This window comes from Ambystoma mexicanum, chromosome 1q (assembly GCF_040938575.1).
Source record: "Ambystoma mexicanum isolate Mex_15411 chromosome 1q, UKY_AmexF1_1, whole genome shotgun sequence".
Classification (NCBI taxonomy): domain Eukaryota; kingdom Metazoa; phylum Chordata; class Amphibia; order Caudata; family Ambystomatidae; genus Ambystoma; species Ambystoma mexicanum.
The window spans coordinates 811,631,140-811,641,111 of record NC_090922.1 but is presented as its reverse complement, the minus strand read 5'-3'; the positions used below and the strand labels follow the sequence as shown (position 1 = coordinate 811,641,111).

The 9,972-nt window shown below is 50.0% G+C and overlaps 1 protein-coding gene across 1 annotated transcript in view; it reads left to right on the top strand.

Annotated features, from left to right (window-relative positions):
- The first annotated feature begins 8,658 nt into the window (after positions 1-8,658).
- The window catches only part of LOC138536935 (protein AHNAK2-like), a 209,945-nt gene continuing 208,631 nt past the window's right edge, over positions 8,659-9,972 (top strand). The window contains exon 1 of the mRNA XM_069641414.1: positions 8,659-8,713. The gene's annotated coding sequence lies outside the window, so the exon portion shown is untranslated. The remainder of the gene's footprint in view (positions 8,714-9,972) is intronic.

Here is a 9,972-nt window from a genome sequence, read left to right as displayed (position 1 = left end):
GGACATCACGTCGACGGCGGAATGTAGTCCTGCAGCCGTGGGCAGTGCCAACCCGACAAGGACGGCCGGTCCTTGGGACCCACAGGTGTCAAGGCCAGGAACGCGGTGGCCGTGCGCAACCGAGGTATATTGGGAGCAAGACATGACTGCCAATTCAGAATGCCAGGGGGAAGCAATTAAAAACATCGCTGTGAGCATGGAGTGTGTGGCCCAATCCGTGCTCCCCCTCACGCAGAGGCACACATGGAGGCCATGGAGGTTGAGTATGCTTCCCTCATATCCACTTTGGGTGTGCTCATGATGACCCAGAGGGAGCGGACAGAGGAGAGGTTTGCGCAGCTTGAGCGTACCATCTCGGCTGAGCTACGTGCTTGCCGGGAGGTGCATCAGTTGTCAAGCCAGGCCTTGCAGGAAGACCTCTGTGTTACACATGTTACCTTACAAGAGGAAGCATGCATATCACGGGAGGTTCTGCATGCAGAGGTACGTGTCATCGCCGCACAGAACCAGGCTCACCCGCCCGGAAAACTTGCTGCCGACGAGGGGCAAGCTGCGCCTAGGCATGGTCAGGCTCCTGTGCCACGTCCTCCTTTTCAGGAAGAGGCAGACTCGGACAACGAGATATCTCCCACACAGGTCGTGGCGTGCAGGCGTTGAGCCTATGGAGGTTTTATTTTTTTTGTCTCAACATCATCGTATGTGGGTGTTGAGGTGCACCCTGTACCTCCCCCCTCCTGGGTGCCCCCCCGTGTCATATGTGGCCATTTTTGTTTTTTGATTTTATTTTAGTTAGTTAATATTGACTATTTGATCGTTATTTTAATTAGGTTATGTAGGAGCTTCATTGTTAGTTTAATTAGTTAATATAGTTTAATATTGTTTGTCTATTATGCATTCATGTGACGGTGTGGTGCTTTGTGGCTTTTGAAAGCATCCACTGTCTGTTCCAGCGGGCCCTTCAAGCTTGTCTCGTGTATGTGTTTGTAGCTTGGGGTCCTGACTCACATAGGCCACTCCTGCTTCCCTTATCTATGGGCTTGCTAGGATGGTTCGGTGTAACAAACATTTACACAAGGGCTTTAGACTTTTGTCATAATTGTGGCCTGTCTGCTGCTCTACTACTTGTGTTAACACCCCTAGTGGGGATTGATAGCGTTTTATCCACCCCATGTCTGTAATCAATTTGGGTGAGTACGTGATTGATGTCTCCATTATTTGATGTGGATTGTGATGTATGATATTTTCTTGCCTGTATATGTGCTTGATGCACTTCATGCTGTAGACAGTAGCCTGCACCCTTGGCCTGTCAAAGACACACTGATGGTGGGAGGAGTTTGGATGTAGGTCTGTAACCTGTCCCAGTGACAAGCTGCATGAAGACACACACACAGGGAACTTTCCAGCCTTATTAATATCTTTTATGCCCTTTCTGCAGGAAAATGAGCCTCCACACTACCTTTGCCAGCGGACACAGGGACGAGTAATCCTGATAACTGGCCATGTTCGGTGGTGCAGATGTGTGCATGTGTGCGCAAGCAGAAGCACAGGGCTTGTGCTCAGACATCCGACAGAAGCAGACATGTTTCCAGGAGCTCCAGGCAAGGTGAGCAGCACAAGGCCCACACCGCAGCCAACCTTCCGCCAGGCCACTTGCACATGCATGCTTAGTAGCACCAGTGCTGGGGAGCTTTGCCAGGAATTGTTGGAGAAGCGCACAGTACAGCTGACATGCGTTGAGGGCCAAATGCCAAGTGGCTTTAAAAGTTGTCAGGGGCACACGCGGGGGCCATCGAACATATCCTCGAGTACCCCCTGCTCCATTGAAGCAGAGTTATTAGGGCAGTAGCGTTCCTAGCCAGAAACTGATACAGCGCACAGGGACACCCTGTGAGGCACAGACTCGTGTGCAGTGCATATCATTTGCATGTGCAAATTGCTACGTGCACTTCCTATTGAAATCCGCAGCTACCAGAACAAAACTTGTACTGAAGTTGCACCTCGCTATACGCGTGTAGCAGCTCACCCAGGGACCATTGTATCATGTGTGATTCTTGACGCATTGGTCTTCCATTTCCCGCGTGCCCACATGCACCTGCCTTACTGCATTGACAGTGTATGAACCATGAGTGGGGGGGGCAAGCTAACGTATGGGTACAAAGCAGCAGACAGGAGTGTTTGTTTGTGGAGAAGTCATTTACTTTGGGGCATGGATGGTGTTGTGTGTGTGTGTTGTTAACACACATTCAGATTAGTAACTCACGCTCACTTTGCAGCATTGAACTGCTCCTGTTACCAGACCTGAGATTGCGCAGCCAGGAGGCCAGCACTCACCCTAGAGATAAGTCTCTCTTTGGCTTCCATTTGACTCATTTGGTACAATCTGCATGATGAACATGTTTTCTCTGATTGAGTATGTGTTATTGTGAATAGTCGTTTTTTTGTATTATAACTACTTTCCAATCCGACTCCCCTCTCCTCCCCCTCTTTCCTGTTATCCTGCATACCGATGCCTGTCCAAACAACATATCCCTGACCCTCCTTCCCCGCCGGGGTATCAGAGGCCTGTGTACGTTTGACCTTGCAGGCGTCCAGACCACTAACAATTAACTAGCACCGTATGTATATATGTCACTCAGTCTACTATAACTGCTGTCATAACCGATGTTGTAACTATACTTACTCTGCACAATTGTACAAATGTTCCTACCTATGCCTGTAACTTGATGCTCAAGCGCCCATATACCTCTGGGTCAGGTGCGCTATACAAATAAATAAACAAACTAAACAAACAAACAAACAAACACAGGGGGTGGTTGGTTCGTGCCACTCCTGCGCCTGGACACCGGAGCTGTGACACTACCCATCAGTTGTTGCATCCTCATTGTATGTTATGTACCGTAAATGGTACCCATCCTGTAGGACCATTGTTCAACTGTGCTACCTTGGTTGTTCTATAATTGTGCTTGTACATCTGCTTTGACATTTCCTGATACTTCAAGTCATCTACTGGAGACACTTCCAGGGTTTTTTGGTGCCTACAGGCTTTTTCCCTGGTTTGTGGGTTTGGCTCCTTGGAGTTCTCTGCGATTTGGTATTTTTACCAGTCAAGGTGGCCTCTGAGGGGGCTGGACCTATTTACACGCAAGCTGGAACATGGAGACCAAGGGGTAGCCAGGTAGACTTGAAGGAAGAAGGCTACATACCCCAGACACAGTTGTTCAGAAGGTCACGGTGATGTGTAAATGAGGGAGGACCTTTTGTTGTTGGACAGTTGGCTTGGGCTACAGTGTTTTGGGCACTCTGACATTGTAATTGTGGGGTACTATGTACATGATGTGTTGTGCTGGTCAATGCCTGTTCTTGTTTTGTCTTTACTTTTCAGGTGTCAGAATTGGTGTGGTTTGACATGCTGGGGTGTTGACATGGGCAATGTTCACATGTGATGTGTACAGGACACTGAGGGTCACTTGATTTCACATGCATATATTGAGTGCATGTCCCTAATGACACACACAGTTGCACAATGATCTACCGCACGTACAACCACCCTTCCATGGCCACAGGTGCACACAGATTGTATTCTCGGGCCCGCTGTGTCCCTGCAGCACATGATCTATTACCATTTGGGTATTTTGTACATGCGTCATTTGGTTATTTATTTGATTTGTCCTTTTCATGTGATGCTCAAGGTGTATCTGCAACACAATGGCTGCTCACTGTGCTGTGTGCTGAGCAGTGTGTTGCAGGAGACACACACAGCACACGGGTTCGGAAGTAGGGATTTTGCCGTGCCAAATGTGCATGTGAACAGGCATTGATACACACCTTGCATGTGTTCCTTTTGGTCACACAGGATTGGTTATGTTTCAGTAGCTAGGATGCACACAATGTAGCACTTCCGTGGCAACATTCTCAGGGTGGTAAGGTTGTGACAGTTGACTGTCTCTTTGTCATCATCGATTGTCACCTGGTATGTGCCAGGCATGTGTGCACTCTGCAGGGGTGGGAGTTTAGGTGAAAAATGTGGCCACAAGCTGGGTCCGGGCTGCCTCGCCACGTGCCCTTTCCCCTCTCATGGGCAACGCCTGTGCCTGTGGTTGGGGATGTGGGGGCACCACCATGACCACCGGTATGTCCCGCCGTGTTGCAACATTGTGCAGGACACATGCTGCCACAATGATCCTGCACACTACTGGGGGTGCATATAGTAGCGGGCCGCCAGAGCGGTCAAGGGAGCGGAAGCGTGACTGGAGCACTCTGAATGTGCGCTCCACTATGCCCCTGGTTGCAATATGGGCAGCGTTCTATCTTACCTGGGGTGGTGTGGTGGGGTTATGGATTGGCGTCATCATGTGTGGTTGCGCAGAGGGTAAGCACTGTCCCCTGGGGAGGTGATAATGGTTGTGATTATTGGGGTTTGTGTATTTGGCTGTATGTGATATGCATGCATGTGCACAGGCACTTGTACTCACCTAGGAGCCATGTGTCGCCATGCTGCCCAGCTTCCAGGGCCCGGCTCAGGGCGGACATTCTGTATATGAAACTGTCATGGGTAGAGCCACGGTAATTTGCATAGACAGAGGTGATGATTCCCTTTGCATCACATACGACCTGCACGTTGATAGACTGCCAGTGCTTGCGGTTTCGATAGATGTGCTCAGTGGCCCTAGGTGGACGTAGGGCCACATGGATGCAATCTATGGCACTGAGCACTTTGGGGAAGTGTGCCACCCTGTAAAAGTCTTGGACCACGGCCTGCCTTTCTGCAGGTGTTCTGGGCATGTATATGTGCCTGCGGACTGAGGGGCGCGCAGTGATGATTGCCAACACCTGGTGTAGGCAGTGTGACTGTGTGGCCTGTGAGACCCCACCACCACTATGGCAGTTGTCCACTGAAATGACCCAGTGGCCAAAATATGCAGGACATTGAGCACCTTCTCCAAGGGGCTCAATGCTTGGGAGCACAGGGTGGGGGATGTAAGGTCATCTTCCCACTCCCTGACCAGGTCTAGGATGATACGGGGTGGAAACCTATACCTGCCATAGACCTGGTCGTCAGGCATCCCAAAAAGGCTAGTCCGGGAAAAAAAATGCGGGTCCTGGCTATTCTCCGCCTCCTGCGGTGTCCCACGATCAGTGCTGCGACAAATGGGGCATTCATCGTAGCTGGATATGCGTGTTTGTTGTTTGCGTGCACTTTTATACTGTGCGTGGGTACGCTTCCGCCTGCCTTTGTGTGGCGGACGTGTTGACGCCTGTGCGCGTCTTTTAGCGTGCGCGGGTTTCCCGTATTCAATTCCATGAATACATGTTGTTCGCGTGCGTGTGGACGTTCCGTGTATTTCCCTGCAGTACTTCCCCAGTTACGCCTTCTTTTTCACGTGTTGTTTCCCATTCCGCGTGTTACGCCCTGAGTCCCGCCCCCTTTTTGGTGTGTGCGCCGACATTGTGCGCTTTCCCTGTGCGCGTCGCGCACGGCGTTCGGGATGTTGCAATGACGTGTGCGCCCGTGTGCGCCACACACGGGTTTGGCGCACATCCCGAGGGTAACACGCGCAGGGACTTCCATGACTCACACGCGTCAAGATTTTCGGCGCATGTTTGTTCCATGAATCGGCCCCTTAATTTAGTTTAAAGGGCCCCTTACAGAAGAGAAGACTAAAAGTACTACAAAGCATAGTAATGTGTGCCAAAAACCCTGCACGGTTGTATAACTCCTCTTTCAAGGCACAGAATAAATGAAATGTTGCGATAATGTCACCTGTCTGTAGTCAGGGTGTGGCAAAGGCATGCAGATTACTATTATGCACAATGTCAAGAAAATGGGAAGTTTTGCACAAAAAAAAACTTTTGGGTGTGTGTCTGTGTAGCATTGAGGTTCATTTGGATAAACTAGAAGAATTAAAAAAACTGGAGTTTGCTCTGTCTTGTTGTCTTGAGAGAAAGCACAGATTTGGGTGCTGCCTGCAGATAATTGAGTCTTTCCTACTGAACATGCCCTTTCGTTAGCATTTTTAAGGGGCATTTATTCCAGGAAATGGTCACTCATATAACCCATTGCAAATATCTGGGGTATTGGTACTGCTGGCATGATGCAAAGACTCTGAGGCCAACCAATTTACAGGAGGAGGTGGGCGGTAGAAGAGGCCAGGCAATGAATGAAGTGTTCCTTTTTTTGTTGTGGAAGTGAACAGAGATTGTGCGTGCGGGAATGGTGCAAGGTCGAAGTCTCATGTGTAGGAGTTACTGTTGCGACCGTGAGCTGAGCCCAACCGTGGCAAGATGAAATTCTTTCATTCGCTTTACTCTTTTTCAATCAGGCAGGTTGACCAGGGTTCAAGTGGAGGGTACACTCGGGGGACGGGGTCCACCCACTTTTTCAGAGGGTGGACTCAGTTCCCCCTGCTAAAATGAAAAAAATTGAATGTCCTATTTTAATTTATGAATTAAAGTCGACCTCGGGGATCGAGCCATAGTCGGCAGGTCTGCAGGACAGACACTTCATCACCGCACTATAGAACCTGATGAAAAACAACAAACAACTAAAGGTAAAATGTCACATTTCGGTAACGCAACTTGCAGGGAAAACTTTTGTTTTGGTTCTTGGAGTTTAAAACATGCACACCTTTTAACGTTTTCAAAAACACTATTAGAAAAAAATATGCTCTCTTGGTTTTGTGTGGGTGTTGATTTTATGAAAGGCAAATGTCATTCGTCCTGTGCAATTTGGGTGGTTATGCGAATTCAATTTAATGAAATTTGCATATTTCACCTTGATATGCCAATTTCTGGCGACGTCGCATCCCATTGCGTTTGTTGATGAGTCCCCCCACTTATATTTTTCGGACTTGACCCCTGAGGTTGAGGCCAGCGTTTTTCCGGGGCGGTGGCTTGAAAACCTAGGCCAGTCTTAAGTCAGACACTTTCGTGGACCAGCCCGAGCCGCGCCAAGCTCCTCCGCCTCTACCCATGATCCTGGAGCGGGTTGTAACTAATGCTGCTGACTGTCTACAGCTCTTGAACAGTGAATCAGGAGAGGAGGTTTTCCCAGAACATACACACGCACGAACCAAGGGATTATTATAGAGGAAGCAAAACGAGTACTCTATCTAGAAACCTTCTTCCATCTCTAAGAAAGTATACAGAGGAGCAGAGGGGAAGTCACTGGCGCGCTAAGCAAGGAGCTGAGCTTATATCTGCTGCAGACATTTTATCTGTCTTCCTCAGCATAGTCTCAGAAGGGCCTACACACAGTGGTTGGTAATGGCTATAGCCTAGAGTTCTGAAGGGAGCGGCCGCCAGTGGGCTGGGTAGTAAGGTTGCACCTCACGGCAGTCATTTGAGCCCCTGGCGTTGGTGCTGCTTGTAAGTAACTATCCTGCGGCCCCAATTCAGTGGGCACTCTGAGCATGCTGCCTTACTGTGCGAGTGGTCGTTTTTTCCTTCAATCAGGCCCTCATCAATGCACTACTCACATAGACATAACCCCCTTTCTGGTCAAAACCATCGGACATATTGTACAGTCGCAGCAATAGCCAATTGTTCCATGTTCGGCTGGTTGGGGAGTTGCAGGCAATGGAGTGGTATAAGCTAGACGTCTTACCAGTCACACCTGCTCCGCATCTACTCATGTTCACCGGTTTCAAAGACAGCATGGCAATATACAGTATATGATAGGTTATTTATAACGCGTTTGGAACCCGGGGATGGAACCCGTGTTGCTCTGTGTCGTCTTGCTTCCAAGGAGAGCACGTTGCCCCTGAGCTATCCTCCCGATATGGTTTCTCATCCATTGCATTGTGACCATTGTAGTCTTCGGTCACTTCAATTGAATGAATTGGACTAAAGGCAAACTGAACTCAAAGCAAAGCTCAGTACTGATGATACGTAGTTAATGGCAGCCTGGTCACCTAGGATTGCAATAACTGGCAACACGGCTCCCAGCCAATGGAAAGCCTCTGGACCCTGAAGTAGGACACGATTCAAGAGTCTGTGGCAGGCAACATCGGATGAAAATAAGTTATTGATTGGCCTCGAGTGAATAAGGGATTATTGTACGGTGTCAAATGGCCACGTTGGGATTCAAATACACAACCATTTTAATCGAAACTAATTGTCTTAATCGGCTGCTTTCGGTATTACCAGGAGCCCATTGTCCTTGGGATAAAACAGCGAGCTGTCAACCTAAAGCAGTCGCCACGGTCGGGGCCCAGTCCATAGAACGGGATGGCTTTAGCAGTGGAGGTGAGGGCAAGACTCTGGTTGCGGTAGTGGGCTGAGGAGGCTGGTGGGGAGAGAGGGCCGGTATCCAGCGCCAGGACCCTGCCAGAGCCTGCGCTTCACTCGGACACTGTGGAGGCGACACAGCTGAGGTGTGCGGGCCACAGAAGCGCGCCGGAACAATCACAACACGAATATACTGGGGTACATCCAACGCTTTGCCTGTCGCTGGGTAGTTAGAAGGCAGTGTCAGCGAGAACCTTCGAGTGGAGTAGGCAATGGGCCTCTCGCTGCCTGGGGAGGTGAAGCCATCTGTACACACAGCCCTCCTTGCTGCAACCGGAACAAAGCAGAGACACCCGAGGGCGCAGCGAGGCCCGCCCAGCGTCCCCATTGGAGAGCTAGTTTGACATGACATTTCAGAGGGCAGAAGTGATATAAGAGCTGTGGGAGCCCGGCTGCGCCAGAAGGGCACCGATCCTGTAGCTCACAGGTAAGTACAGCGCTTCACCTCTGTCATATGTGGGTATGGGGCAAGGGGGGGCTGTTTTCTCCATTGCTGTCCCAGAGTAACAAGGAAACCGACTTGAAATCACCTGTCGTGCAGTCATTTAAATGAATCTTCTGACCTGCCAATTAGCAGTCCATAATCTGTGATAAGGACCCTGCAGGGGACATCTTTGGAGCTAGATAAAGTGTTCAGCGTGACCCGCCACCTTTTACTTTGTATTCAGAGTTGGCATCCCCCACCAACCGCCTCCTGCTCCTTTTCTGCATGTGTGTGGTCTGTGTTTGGTGCGGTGGGAAAGAGGCCGGCGTGTGCTCTCTGGCGGTTAAAAAAGTGCAAGCATTGGCAAAGCCAATAGTTTTGATGTTTGCAGTTTGTTGCATGTAGCATTTTAACGAAAGAATACAATTGGGTAAGCGGACAAGCAGGCATGGGGTACGGTGGGGTGGGCAAACATGATTGGGTGTGTAGGCGAGGGTGAATAAGGTAGGTTTATGAGGTTGTGGGCAGGGTGAATATTGCGGTAGGCAGATGTGGGGACCCATTGGTGTATAGGCAGGCAGACAAGGGTTGGGATGGGAGGGGGGCAGACAGGCAAGGGATAGGGTGGTTGTGAGGCTAGGCAGGTGTGGGGTAGGGTGGGTGCACAGAGCACAGGCAGAGGATTTGGGGAGGTGGGTGTGGGGCAGAGGGGTTTGCAGGCAAGCAGCTGCGTGGTGGGCTGGGTAGGGGGTGGGCAGGAATGGGGTGGATAGGCAAACAGGTGTGGGGTCGTGTTGGAAGGCAAAATGGAGTGGGGTCGAGTGGTGTCGATAGGCAGGTGTCGGGTTCAGTGCATGAGTAGGCAATCGTGGGGCAGGATGTTATGTTATGTTAACTGCATTTATAAAGCACAGCTTACACCCAAAAAGGCAACATGGCACTAAGAGGAGAAAACTAGCAATAGACAGGTGGCAGGCAGTAACCGGCTTAAATAAAACAAAATTCAAATGACAACTGAAGAGAAAATGGTTATCAATGGTGCGTAGGGAGCAAACAAGCTTATTCCAGAGCATGGCTGCTGCCACAGAGAAGCATAGCCACCCGTTTAAGCTTATTCCAGAGCATGGCTGCTGCCACAGAGAAGCATAGCCACCCGTTCAAGCTTATTCCAGAGCATGGCTGCTGCCACAGAGAAGCATAGCCACCCGTTCTTGCGCCATAGAACCGGGGAACCGGAATAAGAAGAGCATTGGAAAAGCAGA